Here is a 17,044-nt window from a genome sequence, read left to right as displayed (position 1 = left end):
GGTAATGGACTTCGTATATAGAGTGTGTGCCTCTGCTGTGAGCAACTTGGGGGCATATTTATAGGATGTGAGTGGACCTTTGAAAGTAGTGAGCAAGTGGATAAAGTAAGATCATTGTGGTAGTGAAATTAAGGTGTACGGTTTAAGAGAAATCGTGAAGTCAGGGTCAGTGTCCAAGTTGGGGTAGTCAAAATTAGTTGGCTCTCGAGTAACAAACTACAAAGTAGTATTCGATTTCGAGTAAAAGTAACACGAAGTCGAATCCTGTTTTGTCCCGTTCATCATGAAACAATTTAATGGGGAAGTTTATGAAAACGCTTTCATGTCAAAGTATCATATTCAAAGAGATGTTGGACCAACGAATAGCTTCACAAACAATGCTTGTAACAAATTAAAAATGTTCCTTTCGAAATTTTAAGAGACAATTTTAGTTTAGATGTCTTAAACAACCAATCCATAAAGCTACTTTAAACTACAAATACTAATGAACTATTTTCATTTTATTAGGTGTAGTTTGTGCATCATGACGAATGAAATTATTTAAGGTTAACTAAGAGGAAATACCCATATTTGCAATGTTTATTAGAGAATGACTTATAGGTGGCTAACTAATGATCTTTCGACGGGAGGGGAACACTTGGCATATGCTAAGATACAAAGGAAATATACCTAACAATTCAAAATTTCCCTCATAAGGAAATACAACTAATAAAAAGCTAAGGACGGAACAACTAGCTAGATGTTGGATGATTTTTGTTCACAGTATGTGATGCATGACTTTCACCATTAATATATACTAAATTACATGGATTGAGAAAGTATAAATTAATATTGTATCTTCCATTCCTCTTGTCAAATTATTTCATGTCACATCTCCTTGTGCTAATTTTGTAGATATAAGTACCAATCGTAGTTGAAGTTAGGTCAAAAAACAAATTTAAGGGAGTCTTATCTTTTGGGATGAGGGAGTAGTAAGTTGTGGAAATGATTTATTAAAAATTCAAAGGAAATTTATTATTGCATTTCAAAATAGAAATTTATATTTTTTTTTCATATCTTTTCCCGTCACATGTTTATTAAATGAACTTCAATACACAAATTCAACCATATTATTTTATTTTTCATTGTATGTGTGAAAGTAACTAACAAAATATAATATAAATTATTGACTTATTTTTCTTGTGGAATCTCAGATATAGTTTTCATGTGTCAATCTTGGTATATTTTTATTGTACTTGGTGATAATTTCATCCGTATTGAAGTGAAGATATTGTTGAAATGTTCTATTAGTTGTTTTAATTAGTGGATCTATTGTATAATTACATTTTCGTTGTATTTAGATAAAATTCTAGTAGAATAAATATGTTGTCTTACCTCTTGACATGGTATCTAGTATGTAACATTTACCACCAACTTCCATATAATGTGTGAGTAAAACAATGTGGTCTTACAAAAATAATTTTCATAGAAATGATACAATTTTCAGATGACCACATACAGTGGCCCTCTTCACATATTGATAGGAAAAATTAGACAAAATTGCTAGATGCATTATATTTACCTCATAACGGAGTTTGTAAATTATATTGTGATGTCAAAGTCCGAGTATGTAAATTATATTGTGATGTCAAAGTCATGGTTGCACTATATTTACGGAAAAATAGTTGGTTTCAAGTGCCCTTAAGTTTATTTTGGCTCTTTACATTTTTACGGTAAAGCGGTAGCTAGGACACTGCATCGATGTATGCACACAATAAGATTTAATACGAAGTTATATATAGTGCAAATAATAGATATTCGTCAGCCTCTCGCCATCCTCACGGCCAAAGAAACCAGCCCGCACCTGCGATGTGGCATCTGCCATCGGCATGCTGATCGCCCACCATTTAGAGTCGTTGCTGCTCCGTCCATAGGAAGCCAACCTCACACGCCACGCCAACGGCGTGCCACACCATGCCGACCCATCCATTCTTCGCAGCCACCACGAGCATCCGACTTGACTCCTATGACCAACAACCATACCCTGAGAGGAATATGAAGATGTGACCCTTGACGTACCAGAATCAAGGAAGCGATGGATGCTTAGCGAGGAAAAACCATGCCTATGCTGAGCCGGTGCAGCCACCACCAGGCAAGCGTGTGGACACCCTACCCTGTCCTACGGCCAAATAGACACATACTACGGTGTAGGGGAAGTTGGGCTGAGCGCAACGCCCCATTGTCGCACATGACACACACACACCCGAGCACGTTTGTGACATCCAGTGCGTACGTCGGCACCGCTAGGACCACCACCGACCCGATCCGTGAAGCTCCAGGTATGAAAATCCCCCCGCCTAGTCTAGGTGCCAGACAACATGATACAATTGTAGAACAAGGGGAAGGAGATTGTAGGTTAGCCTCGCCGCCGCGACGGGCTGGCTAGCAATGATGGCGGGGGAGCAGAGAGCTAGGGAGGGGAGTATTCGACATCGGAGGTGGAGTAACGTCGCGAGAGCGACCCACAACACGGGTGTTGTTTTTGTGATAATTTTATTAACTCAGGTGTACACTCCACTTGGTAGCTCATGTTTATCTGACACGCATATCATTTGCTAATGCTAATGCTTTTAGTGCTAAAGCATCATATATAATACATTTTCTTATCTCAACATGGACGTAAAACAACTACAACCATGTATCTGCCGTCCAAACCCGATCCATATATTAAGGTCACATATATTAATTTTGGTCAATGTGTTTTAAAATCACATTACGTGGAAAGCTTCTCGCAATGTACGATTGGTTGATGTTGTACTACAAATTACGTCAAACTTTATAGAACGTGGAAGTGGCGTTAGTTAACTAGTATATGGCGTACGACTTTTGATAATTAAGATGTATGATTACATACATCAGAAAGCAAAGTGACCAGTAGTTAGTATAGAATTGTATGGCGGAAACGATGGGCTCGTTGGAGCCCTCGGGTACGTGTTATATTAGGTTGGAAACGCCCCAACCGTGGCTTACAAGGCTTATACGTAGAGGGGTAGGATACTATCCTATACCCAATACATATACATGTTACAATGTCTAACACTCCCTTAATCTAAACCTTGAGTGAGGTTGAGATTAGTTCTGAAATCATCTAAAAGTTTTACAGGGAGAGCTTTTGTAAAGCCATCAGCAAGTTGATCTTTGCTTGAAATAAACCTAACATCAAGCATCTTATTTGCAACTCTTTCACGAACAAAGTGAAAATCTATCTCAATATGCTTTGTCCTAGCATGAAAAACAGGATTAGCAGACAAATATGTAGCTCCTAAATTATCACACCATAGACATGGTCTTTGCCTCAGTTTTATACCAAGCTCCTTAAGTAGAGCCTCAACCCATATCAACTCAGTTGTAGCATCAGCAATTGCCTTGTATTCAGCTTCAGTGCTTGACCGTGACACTGTGGCTTGTTTCCTAGCACTCCATGAGATGAGATTTGGTCCAACAAATACAGCAAAGCCTCCAGTGGATTTTCTATCATCAGGACAACCTGCCCAATCTGCATCTGAAAAAGCACTCAGTAATAGTGAAGATGATCTTCTAAATGTAAGACCAACCTTCAGAGTTCCTCTGATATATCTCAGAATCCTTTTCACAGCTGACCAATGAGAGGTAGTAGGAGCATGCAAAAACTGACAGACCTTGTTTACTGAGAAGGATATATCATGTCTTGTCAATGTCAGATATTGTAGAGCACCTACAATGCTCCTATACTGTGTACTATCCTCAGGTCCAAGAGGATCTCCTTGAACAAGTGAAAAAGTTTCACTGGAGGATAAAGGTGTAGGCGCAGTAGTACATTGAAGCATACCAACCTTAGTAAGTATATCAGCAGCATATTTTTCTTGAGTGAGCCGAAGACCATCATAAGTCTGCTTTACCTCAATGCCCAAAAAGAAGTGAAGAGGTCCCAAATCCTTAAGGGCAAAATCATCTCTGAGATCATGAAGAAGTGCACCAATAGCCTTATCTGAAGAGCTTGTCACAATGATGTCATCCACATAAATTAGCACATATATGATAATGCCAGACTTGTTAAAGAGAAACAATGATGTATCAGCTTTGGAAGGAACAAAACCAAGACTGTATAACTTGTTGCTTAACCTTGAAAACCATGCACGAGGAGCCTGCTTCAAACCATAAAGAGCCTTATCAAGCTTGCATATGAAGTGTGGAGTTTGAGGATTTTCAAAACCTGGAGGTTGTTTCATGTAGACCTCCTCTTCCAGAACGCCATGTAAAAACGCGTTCTTGACATCTAGCTGCCGCAAACTCCAGCCACGGGAAACAGCAACAGTTAGAACAAGTCTAATAGTTGCTGCTTTGATCACTGGACTGAAGGTATCCTCATAATCAATGCCATATCTTTGTTTGAATCCTTTTGCAACCAAACGAGCTTTATACCTATCAACAGTGCCATCAGCATTTTTCTTGACACGATATACCCATTTGCAATCTATGAGATTACGAGTAGAACTAGGAGGAACGAGATGCCATGTCTTGTTCTCCATCGCAGCATTATATTCTTCTTGCATGGCTTGACTCCAGCGAGTATCATCAAGTGCTTCGAGCAAGATTGCTAGGTTCACCTGTGGAAGTCAACATACCATATCGAATGGTGCCATCAGTATATTTCTTAGGTTGTTTTATACCTTTTTGTAATCGAGTCGTCATCCTTGGCACCGGAGGTGGAGGAGGTGGTGTCGGCGTTGACGAAGACTCCTCCTCATGTTCCTCACCCGAGCCACCATCGACATCATGAGCAGACGGCGAGGGTGGCGACAAGGAGCGATGTCGGAATCCTGAAGTGGGGGACGCGGAGCGATGTCGCTGCGGTCGTGGACAAGTTGTGGGGGACGCGGAGCGTGGACGACGCCCAGGCGACCGGTGGCGACGTGGAGACACCGGGTTGGTGCGGAGCGGGGAGAGGCTCCCGCCCGTGTCTTCGCCCTGTGCAGCGCCAGCACGTGGCGAGCGCGGACGCGACGTAGAAGGCTGCGCAGGCGCGGACTCGGAGGCCGACGCGGGAGAATCAGCTCCGGGATCGACGTCCGCCAGGTCGACAGCAGTATCAACATGGGATCTGCTGCCAGTTTTGGCATTTTCTGCCACTTGGCAGTGCTCTTCCTCATCATTTCCTGAGACATGTTCTGCAGTATCTTTTTCTGTATCATTTCCTACATCATCTTGAGCATCTGGAGTAACATTTTCTGGAACAAAAACATTAGGCACAACAGGCAATGGCATATAGTCATCAATATTTGCATCCCCATGATGTGATGATGTATTTGTGGGCAAGAGAAGGATGTCTTTTTGAAGACGCCGTCCAGCGTTGGGATTGAGAGTAGCAAAGGGAAAAACACTCTCATCGAATACCACATCACGGGAAATATAAACACGTCCAGTAGAAGGATCAAGACACTTGACACCTTTGTGGTGAGGACTGTATCCTAAGAACACACACCGAACCGACCGAAACGACAGCTTTCGTTTGTTGTAGGGGCGCAAGTTTGGCCAACAAGCACAGCCAAAAACGCGAAGAGACTCATAGTTGGGTGTGGCTCCAAGAAGACGCTCCGTGGGTGTATCAAAATTTATGACTTTGCTGGGAAGAAGATTAATGAGGAATGTGGCTGTAAGGAAGGCTTCATCCCAAAATTTTAGAGGCATGGATGCATGAGCAAGCAAAGCAAGGCCAACCTCCACTATATGACGGTGTTTGCGCTCAGCAGACCCATTTTTCTGATGAGCATGGGGACATGAGACATGATGTGTGATACCAACTTTTTGAAAGAAACCGTGGAGTTTTTCATATTCACCTCCCCAGTCGGTTTGCATAGTAACAATTTTCCTATTAAATTTTCGCTCAACAAGTTGCTGAAAATTAAGGAAAACTTGATAAACATCAGAGCGCTTCTTAATAAGATATATCCATGTGAATTTGCTAAATCATCAATAAAACTGACATAATATTCATGCTTGCCAACGAAACAAAAGTGTGGACCCCATACATCGTAAAACACTTGTTCCAAAGGAACAATGGATACACCGGTAGACACAGGATATGGCAACTCGATGACTCTTGGCTAACCGACAAGAATTACAAATATAGGGATTTATTTCAGGTGTATGAAGAAGTTTATGTTTCCTAATGATCTGCTGAACTACAAAAGAAGATGGATGCCCAAGACGACTCGTGCCATGTAGAAGATGGCAACTTTATTGTACCGCAAACTTGCTTGAAAGATGACCCGGTAGAGAAAGGCACTAGCGGGTAGAGACCATCTTGACAGGGACCTTTAAACAGAATTCTTCTTGTGGCCAGATCCTTTATCAAAAAGAAAAAAGGATGGTACTCAATAAAGACATGATTATCAAGTGTAAGCTTATGAACATACAACAGATTTTTAGATGCACTAGGAACATGAAGGATATTTTTAAGATGCAAAGAATGATTAGGGGTATGCAAAATTGAATGACCAATATGACTGATTTTCATACCATTGCCGTCTGCAGTGTGCACACGGTCATGTCCCTTGTACTTGTCGTGAGTGGTGAGCTTGTCCAGCGCGCCCGTGATGTGATCGCGGGCGCCTGTGTCGGAGTACCGCTTGGTGTCGATGCCATAGGCTGCAGCATGGGCAGCCTTATCATGACGGTCACCATCATCATCAGAGTCATCATTCCCATAACGCCACCAGCAGTCACTGGCAGGATGGCCGTATATCGTGCAGATTTGACAACGGACATCAACAAAGGGGGTGGGAGCACGATCTGGCCGTCCCTTGCCTCCTCCATCACGGCGCCTATCATCACGGCGCTTATCATCACGACGGGGCTCGTCACGGCGTCTGTCATCACGACGTCAGTCATCGCGGCGCCTATCATCACGGCGCCTATCATCGTCGCGGCGCCTGTCATCGCGGCGCGGCTCGTCATGACGCCGATCATCGCGACGTCGATCATCACGGCGTGGCTCATCACGACGCCTGTCATCATCACGGCGCCTGGTATCATCATAGCGACTGTCCTGAACAGGGACTGAACTACTGCGACGGCGATTGCTGAGATTTGCTGAAGAAACAAAAGGAGTATCAACATCATCACTGTCAGCCAGCAGAGATTGACGCATATCAAAGGCGCTGATCTGGTTCATCACGTCATCAAGGGTAATGCCGGGTGTATGATCCACCCTATCAACTAGCGAGTTGTAAGCACCACCAAGACCAGCTGTAACGTAGCCTATCATCTCTTCATCATCAATAGTTTTCCCCGCAGCAGCAAGTTCAGATCGAAAACCTGTCATCTTGGAGAGATACTGTTCAGCAGTCATCTCCTTCTTCTTTGTGTTGTTGAGGGCGGTACGCAGATGGGAAACTTTTGCCTTAGAGGCGCTAGCAAACATCTTGGAAATAGTTGCCCATGTATCAGCAGTGGAGGTTTTGTCGAGGACGTGTGCTAGGATGTCCGGCGAAAGTGAATCATTGATCCACCCTTGAACAAACTGATCCCGAGCAGCCCAAGTTGCATAGTCAGGATTTGGTATTGTGATCTTCTTCCCATCTGAATCAGTGGCCTCTAGGGTTTTGTCCGGGGCGGCGTCAGAGCCATCAAGGAGGCCAAACGCAAGAGCACACCGAAGGCGCGGAAATACCAGGGCCTTCCGAACAGCATGTTGTCGCGCTTGAGCTTCGAGCGACGGCGACGGTCCCGAGGCTGGTGGCGAGTGACGCCATTGACGAGGACGAAGACATAGCTCGACAGGGGCTACTGAGATCGTGGCGATGTTACGTCGTGTCGTCGATGCGGCGGCGGTCCAAGAAGAACGGCGGCGGCAGATCGTGTCGTGTCGTGGATGCGGCGGCGGCCCGAAGAGGACGGCGGCGGCAGATCGTGGTCGTGGTCTTTGGCGGCGGCCCAGAGTGGACGGCGGCAGTTGTATCTGCAACGGCGGCCCGGAGAGGACGGCGGCGGCAGGGGTCGTGATCTTGTTCTTGGTTGTAGAAGCGGCGTGCGGCGGCGGCCCGAGGTAGACGGCGGCGGCAGGCGGCGGCGGCGGCTAGGTCACGGAGAGGACCTGCTTTGATACCATATAGAATTGTATGGCGGAAACGATGGGCTCGTTGGAGCCCTCGGGTACGTGTTATATTAGGTTGGAAACGCCCCAACCGTGGCTTACAAGGCTTATACGTAGAGGGGTAGGATACTATCCTATACCCAATACATATACATGTTACAATGTCTAACAGTTAGTTCGAAGAACTTTTTGGAAAAAAAGATTTGCTTAGGGCAGCATGATGTTCGTTGCACGATATGTATGTTTGGGTTATCCGTACGAATTGTTAAGTAGAATTGGGCTGGTAGCTAGTACATATTGTACTCTAGGTAGTGGTAACCTGTGCAAAAATGGGTGCCCCCGGTTTGGATCAAAACCATTAGCGGACGGTCCTTCCAAATGGGCAATGACATCTTTGTTGATATGGTTATTCGTCATGCTTGCCGCCCAGGTGATACTTTAACACTGTTCCTAGCATACTCTAGCCTGTGTTCGATCCCTTCTACAAGAAGAATCGCCATTAAGTATGCGGCATATGAAAAAAATGTTGCAGTCTTAAACTAGCATTTGTCCCAACAGCATATGCCAGAGCTTGATAATCTACAAGCGGTAATAAGTCGCTAGTATAGAAAGACATACTGGACACGGGTGGAAACCCTCATTGACAACAGAGAACAGAGAATGGTTATATTCTTGTCACCGATGTGGGAGATAACATCGGAAATGGAGAACAGTATGTTTGTGCTGAGGTATCTCAAAATAAATGAGATCAGTGGCGTGCCCAAACTATCCTACGATCGAGGGGTTACATGACATCAAGTGACATAGGTATTTCGAATGGGCCTGCCGAATAAGGTATCCGGGGATAACTGAAGCCCTACAACCCGAAGATTATGAAATCCAAAAGCCCAATAAACATCGATATGGAAGATAGGGATATATTAGGAATAGAGTCTTGTAATAATACGGGACGGACTCAAGTAGTCTCCCGGACTTTGTAACTTGTACGATACGAAAGTCTCGGCTCCACCTCCCATATAAGGGGTAACCGAGGGAGAAAGAGGGGATCGAATCATTGTCAACACAAACCCTAATTTTCACAGTCGAGCACATTTTTGGCTGAACCTTCGAGATCTACTTGCCCTCTACTTTCCGCGAAATCCTAGTCTACAATCTGTAGGCATTGACAAGTTAAACCCTTGTCAATTGGCGCCGTCTGTGGGAATTGGAGGCGACAAGGAGCTGATCCCGATGGTATCGACAACATCGTCAACATCATCAATCGCAAGCAACGCGATAGACAGAGGTAAACAGATCAAAACTGGTCTCGTTGATTTTCTTGATGATAAAATAAAGAAAGAAAGGGAGCAGCAAGTTTGATTTAAAAATATAGAGTGGATGGATAATAGAAGTTGAGCCTACACCCAAGTGCAAGCACTCGGCTGTAGCCTCGGGGGCTACTCCCATCGAAAGGGCTGGTCGCGCATCCGATGAAATCTAGGAAGGAGAAGAAGGAAGAGGATGACAAGACAAAATACAAGGCGAGGAATCATCATCGTACATCTTTGAGTTACATATAACTCGTCATGTACTCCCATCGGGAGACCAAAATATTATCATTTAGTGACTCGGAAAAATTGGCAATTCCAACAGCTTTGAAACTAGCGTTTCTTTAGAATTCGATTAAGAATAAGAACATAGACCGGCTTCTAGAAAAAGAGACGTGCCCTCTTCTCTATCTGTAGATTCAGGAGCAACATGCTGGTTCCTTTTGTCATAATACCTAACGGCTGTGGGCAGAATGAATGAAAAAGCAGATGAAAGACACTATACATACCAATAGAATGAGGGCGATAAAGGCACTTGACAATATATTCCCAGAGCGCGTTCGCCGCGGTAAAAACTCTGGATGTCGTAATACTTTACGAAGATAAGTCCCCAGGATCTGTCCTGTGTGGCGTGGCATCGCACCCGAATGCGCTCTGCTACTTTATTCGTATCAATAGATACGAAGAAAAATCCTAGCGGACGTGTTAGGTATCCGATAAATATGACTGGAATTCGGTTCATGCTAAGTCCTTAAGCGGCACATGTAGAATTACGCCACCTGAGGTCAAGTCCAGAGACTTGATCTTGAAGTAGGTTTTTGCGGGTTTGCCACGAGAGCAGTTAACTGGTACCTGATCCGTCAGACGAACCAGCCCCATTTACCATTATCCCTATACAAAATATATATACCTTGGGTAAAATGTTATGACAATCCGAAGAATTTGTGAAGTGACTTTACGGCGGAGATTTTACTCGACTCTACGGTTCAAGCAAAATCTCGGGGGCTACTGACATAGACATCCCGAATGGGCCTGTCGAATAAGGTACCCGGGGATAACTGAAGGCCCACAACCCGAAGATTATGAAGTCCAGAAGCTCAATAAACATCGATATGGAAGATAGAGATAGATTAGGAATAGAGTCTTGTAATAATACGGGACGAACTCAAGTAGTCTCCCGGACTTTGTAACTTGTATGATACGAAAGCCTCAGCTCCACCTCCTATATAACGGGGAGCCGAGGGAGAAAGAGGGTATCAAATCATTGTCAACACAAACCCTAGTTTTCACAGTCGAGCATCTTTTTGGCTGAACCTTCGACATCTACTTGCCCTCTACTTTCCACGAAACCCAACTCTACAATCTATAGGCATTGATAAGTTAAACCCTTGTCATCGAGTAATTAAAGTATGTTTTCTTCGATACATTTACATATTTGGAGTATGTGACACCCCCAACTTTAGGTGTAAAATATGTATGACTTACACTATGACACCGACTTAATTTTTCTCTAGGTCCATCCCTGAATGAGATCCCATGTCGGACATGGAAAATGTTTTTACCGCTTGCTCGGTGGTCACCTCACAAACACGTTGGTAGTATCGATTAATTTCGATGAGCATCATACATTTGGAAACTGAAAATATTCTGCAACATACATTATATTATGCTTTGACGATACATGTTGTTTAATAAACAGCACAATGGACAGAGACAAAACATCTCATTCATAATATTGATAGCCCAACATAAACCGCATCAATGTCATGTTTACACATTTCATTCACAATGTCACCAGGTACATAATGTCATGGACGTGTCCCTTAATTAATACATAATATCTCAGTGAAAAAAATCTGAAATTCAAAGTTGCACAGACAGGAAAAAATAGTTTTTTGTTCTTTTCGGGAGGAAGGCTGAAAGGGCGGAAACAACGATGTCTTCCCAAGACCCTTAGGCCTAGCTCAATCATTCTCTCCTAAACATTTTGAGAGAAGGAAGGAGTACTCACAAAGAAATGTGGTCCCGCTTGAATAAAAACTATGTGATAATGAATTGATATGCATAATTTTGACAAACTATATTTAGAGGGGTTAAAATAATTACATAACTAGAGTAGATGTGGTTCTGGTGAAGAAACGAGACTAGCCAATCAAAGAACCGACCCATGCACTTGTTTTTGTCTACTGTCCTTGTTCGATAATTTTTAAAAATAAGCACCAATACATTTTTTAGATAGGTTATACCATAATTTTGTGTGGACCGTAGTGTTTCGAGTTTCGAACCATTTTTATGATTGTCTTTGTTTAAGTGATTTTTGCGTAATTATTTAGAGTAATTTAGCTTTTGTAAAGAACACACAAGATTGGGTTTAAAATTGTATGCAAGTAATCGCAAATGTAAGCCGTGTGTGGTCATGTCTTCATTGCACATAATTTTCTCTACGTACCGAACTGTGCGGTTTTGCATCACACATGTTGGTAGTGCCTAACTGCGTGTGTTATATGTGTCATAACCGCAAGGTTAGAGCTAGTGCACACAATTTATGTATTATATTGTTGTTTTTGTGTCAAATATTATGTACATGAATTGGGTTATGTTTGGTCCCTAAGTTTTAATAGGTGTGGATAGGTTGCAATTAGTGTTGGAGTTGGACTCGTGTAGTCTAGGCATCTCACGGTATGATTGCTGCACCCCCATGGGGCTCTCACAGGCGTTTGGATTTTGGGCCGTCCGATCGAGCTGACGTGGCGCGATCTCGGCCAGCCATTCCATCCAGGGCGCGAGGCCCTCCCGCAGACCCGCATTTTATCCACGGGTCCTGTGAAGCCCGCTCGGCCCAGACTCTCCCGTCGCGCGTGGCTGCGAGCTCTAATCCCGTCGCTCCCTCTCCCCTTCCTCCTCCGCTCCCAGCCGCCGCCTCCGCTCCGCGCCCGCCCTCCGCGCCCCCGCTCGCATCGCCATCCCCTCTGCCAATCGCATCGCCATCCCCTCTGCCAATCGCTCGCAGCCGCGTCCAACCTCCCACCTCGAGCTCTGCCTTGAGCCGCCTCTCCTCCTCTCCCCAATCCCCGCTCCCCATTCGTCGCCTCTTCTCGATGCAGAGGTCAGGGACGGCACGAACCGGATGCGTTTCGTGCGAAGGCGCGCGAGCAGCGGTGGAGGAAGCATCGGTGGTGGTCGCACGGATGAAGCAGGGGCGGATGGCGTCCGTGTTGTCCTCGTCACCATCACAGCGTGCCGCCGCACGGAGGGCTGAGCGGCTCGGCAGGAGGAGCGGGGCTTCCCACTCGTCCTGCTCCGGGCGAGCAGCAGCGGCGTGCCATGGGCCTGGCGGTTGATGTGGGAAAGAGAGGAGGCGAGCAGAGAGGCCGAGGCCAGTAGTCACCACTGCGTTGAGGAGCAAACAGAGATACAGGACAAGAACGAATCCAAATCAGTACGGGTATCTCTCTCCCAATCCTTTTTCCTCCAGCAGAAACGGGCCATGCCCGAGCAACCCCTCTCTCTCCTTCACTCTACCTTTTCTTCATTTTTTTACCTGTTGCATACAGTTGTTGTATGGATGATTTTTTGCTGCTACAGGGAGATGGGAAGAGAACGAAGAAATGGTGAGGGAGGTCGAAGAGGAGCCAACAGATGAATATGGATCTGCAATAATCAGGTATAGAATCTTGATATTTATTATATTTCGGATTGTAAATTCTAACAACTCTTTTTTTATGAATACCTTGATGAGATAAAATTATTTTCTCAGAAACTAATTTGGTAGTGGATAGATGTTTGCATTGGATCTGAGGGTGCAATGGTAGTCTGTCCATTCTCTTTCCTACTCTCCTTTGATTTTTTATGTGTGATCTGGCTTTGATCTCTTTTGGATGTGCTGAATATGCTTTGCTCTATATTGCCTAGGTCCTGAAGCATTGCCATGTGGTGTTTGGTGCATATATGCAAAAATCAGGGGTACAAATATGGACTTTCGAACAATTATGGTATTTGCCTTTTCTTCTTCTACCGTTAGTATACTAAGAACAAATTCCGTGGGTTGTGATTCTCTTAATGCCACAAACCATAACCAAATTATTAATGGCATTTTTGTACTTCTACAGAGAAGTGTGATCTTAATCCCCAACCAGGCGATGAAATTGGTAGATGTTTCTGCAAGTTTTGCTTCAGCTCTATTTGCCTCTTTGGCCCTTGCTTGATTTGGGCTGCTTAACTGGGCAATCGTAGTCTCCATCTTTCTTTCAGGTTTGACTCTTTGGCCCTTGCTTGATTCAGGTGCTCCTACAAAATGTTTCTGCAAGTTCTGTTTCATTGATGTTTGCCTCAATGAGAATGGATCTACTTATCGGGATTAACAAGCTTTGCTGATGTATTAGGTTGTGATTTGGTCTGGTCCTCGATGTACTGATTTAGCAAATAGCTTGACTCGGGCCAGTCACAAACTTACAATACAGATTGCTGCTCTTTTCCTTGACGGCCAAATTAGACTTGTCATTTGATGCTATTGTTACAAATCGTGTAGCTACATGCAGGTATGAGAACCAGAATGAGAAGACTATGGGAGATATTTTCCTTACTAATGTTTGCTAGAGTTTCTCTGAATATGCAATATTCTGATCCAATTTTATCCTATATGCTGAACGCATCAAGAATGAAAGTTAAACAGAGCATGGCACCCTTCTTTTCAGATAATTTATCATGTAGTTATGCACGTGTTTCGCTTCAGATGTGGTTCCCAATCGGATCATCTATTCAGGTATGGCCTTTCAATATTTTATCATAGTATTTCTTCTCGTCCGGTTAGTGCCCACATGTTCTGTGCTTGGTGAAATTAAATGCATATACAAAACTACAAACTGCAGTTTTATTTATGTATTTCAGGTTCATCTGTGTCGTGCTTTCCATGCCTCACTTTCTCATCTTGATATGCAGTTAATGTATTGGTTTAATCTCTTCTTTTTCTTGGATGCATCTTACATCACTACAAAATATGATATGGTGTTGAGTGTTGCTCTGTTCTTTCATTCTCTGTCAATTGTAATACATTGCACTTATTAATGTTCTTTTATTCATATTTCAGGCTATGGTCCTACCTATATGAATCCTGCTGAAAAGAATGTCTTGGGTAGACTGGTATATTGAATTCTGTGTATCTTGATCTTGCATGTTGGGAACTGCTCCTTGGATTGCCTCACTCATGGGTTCCCCTCTCTACTATCTCGGGTACATCTTAAGTGCTATTATTTTCTATTGTATTTGGCTAGAATTACTCTACAGTGAGGTCTGCAATAGAATTGAATATTCTAATTTATCTTATACTGGAAAAACAAGATACAGAGATATTTAACTTTTCATTATTTTTTATCCTGCAGATCAGAAAGCAAAGTATGGTGGCGGCTCGCGGGATATGAGGCGGGAACAACAAGGCTTGCGTTTTTGTTCCTCCATACAAAAAGGTTTTAGTTCCTCAAAAACATTTTCCAGTTTATTTTCGTCTCTTATGGATGCTTCTTTTGGTTTCTCTTGTACTGTATATTCAGGTTTTCGTCCTATTTTTGTATGGTTAGCCACCTGCAATATTTTTGGCTCCTATGATGGTTCAATTTTGTTCGTGCAGATGAAGTTGCAAGTGTATAATAAGCCTTATGTTGACATTACCATGTAGGAATTCATGCCAATCTTAGGGTCCCTGTTTACTGTTAGTACGTCTTTCATTTCAACAACAAATTTTCTGTTCAGAGTGGCTTCATAGAGTGGGAATCCTTAATTTGCTCTAAAATTTCCAAATAAAGTGGCTCTAATTCATATCTACATTTTTCTGTGAGTTCACAATAATATTTGAATCACATTTGGTTTTTGAAATACTATTGCTTGAAAATATATGTAGGGACAGAGCAGTTAGAGCAACTCATGGAAACTTTAAACCTGTTTTTTTTGAACCAATTGTCGCTGCAGATATCTAAAACTTGAGCTCTCAAATTGTGAGAGCTGGTTTCGTAACTTCTATTTTATTTACTGAACTCAGAATCATAGATTGTGATGGACGGTTCCCTAATTTGCATCTTATTTTTTGAAAGTTTTTAGAGAATATTTACAGTGTAGTCAAACAAACAAATGTATTTGAAGCTAATTCAGATTTCTTGAAAGCTAACACGCAAATGTGGATTTTGGTGTTGTTTGAGATTCTTAGATTCATGTTCTGCAGGTAGGACCACAAATAGGGAATCTAATCCAAGTTACTATTGAAATCTCATATTCGATTACTAACCACATGTTATGGAATTGGTTTCCTAATTTATTTTTGAAACATCATAGGGCGAAGAACGCATCGAGGCTTATTTTATATTCATTTCAGTCTTGATATGCTAGAAGTCTGTAACTGCTTAATAACTTTTTTAGCATTCTTTTTTCATGTTTGTAATACTATCTGGTGTCTGCTAATTTACCATGTGATGATTCTTTCCTCACTGATAGTGAGCTCATATCAAATCTGCTTGCAATTTTTGGTTATATTGTTATATATTTTTTCTCCGTAGCGAAATGGATATATATTGTGATAGATGCGAGCTACAAATATATCTTCTTAGCTTGGTAGTAATCTACTTAGTTATTTTTTCCATTGCATGTGTTAGAAAATAACATTTAAGTTTCAGTGCCCGATTTTTCTAGCAGATATACTCCTGAGGCTAGAAGGTTCAATATGAAGGTAGATATGCTTTAATCTGAGAAACAAATTGGGGGATTTTTACTGTATTATGTGTGGTGAAATTTTGAGATGATCTAATTGATGTGATGGTTCATTTTCTTCTTATCCACTCGATTTAATGGATAAGTGATGGTTCATTTTCTTCTTATCCACTCGCTGCATGTTCCTTTCATGACATGATATTCTCATCTGCATGGTTAAATTCGGTTTATTCTGCAGTTTGTTTGGTCACGTGCATGGTGCAACTTAGATTATTATCACAAGGCAGCTCTGTAATCGTTCTAACTCTATTATGTTATCAGGTTATGGCAATGTAAGATTTCCTAAATGATAAGTATCTTCACTAGCTAGCTAGGTTAATTCTCATCTGAATTGGTTTCCTATAGGCTCCAACATCTTGGTAGCCACCCTGCCGCAAACCATGTTAGTTCTTTATGGCCTGGTTAGGTTTTGCTTGAATGTTCTTCGGACTTGCAGTTATTTTCTGAAGCATGAAAATTGAGTAGAAAATTGCATGTTTGACACTATGCAACATTGGAAGGTGCTTTTCTCCCTCTTTCACGAATGATGGTTAGCTTGCACTCCCTGGTCCTTGCTCCTTCTTTTTATTCAGACATTCAGCTTATCTCCCGAACCTTCTCTCGTCGGTAGTATGGCAATGAGGTTAAATTGTCGTAGGAGTGCTTGCCACTTCTTTGCATTGGTTGGTCACATTGTTTCCAGAGCTTCCGACTAACATACGTTTCCCCAAAATGAATCGTCAGATCAGATTAATATGCAGTCCTACACAAATTTGTTTAGCTGAAAATAATTAAGGTTAATTATGTGATAGACTACTAGAACTAGAATGTTCAGGCATGGAAAGAACTGAACTTTGCTGTATAGGGCTTTCTATCATTGTTATGGAAATTT

General features: G+C 42.7%; 1 long non-coding RNA gene across 3 annotated transcripts; it reads left to right on the top strand.

The window, feature by feature from the left end:
- The first annotated feature begins 12,681 nt into the window (after positions 1-12,681).
- Positions 12,682-16,741, top strand: LOC124650475. Of its 3 annotated transcripts, XR_006987014.1 has the most exons (7): positions 12,682-12,865; positions 13,006-13,084; positions 13,178-13,228; positions 13,333-13,412; positions 13,530-14,182; positions 14,507-14,649; positions 14,799-16,741. It is a non-coding gene; the product is annotated as an uncharacterized LOC124650475 (long non-coding RNA). The 3 variants fall into 3 exon arrangements; XR_006987012.1 differs by having other exon boundaries at positions 12,683-13,084; XR_006987013.1 differs by lacking the exon at positions 13,178-13,228 and having other exon boundaries at positions 12,683-13,084.
- The last annotated feature ends 303 nt before the right edge of the window (positions 16,742-17,044 follow it).

This window comes from Lolium rigidum, chromosome 4 (genome assembly GCF_022539505.1).
Source record: "Lolium rigidum isolate FL_2022 chromosome 4, APGP_CSIRO_Lrig_0.1, whole genome shotgun sequence".
Lineage (NCBI taxonomy): Eukaryota > Viridiplantae > Streptophyta > Magnoliopsida > Poales > Poaceae > Lolium > Lolium rigidum.
The sequence above is the reverse complement of the archived record's forward strand: the minus strand, read 5'-3'. Positions and strand labels throughout refer to the sequence as shown.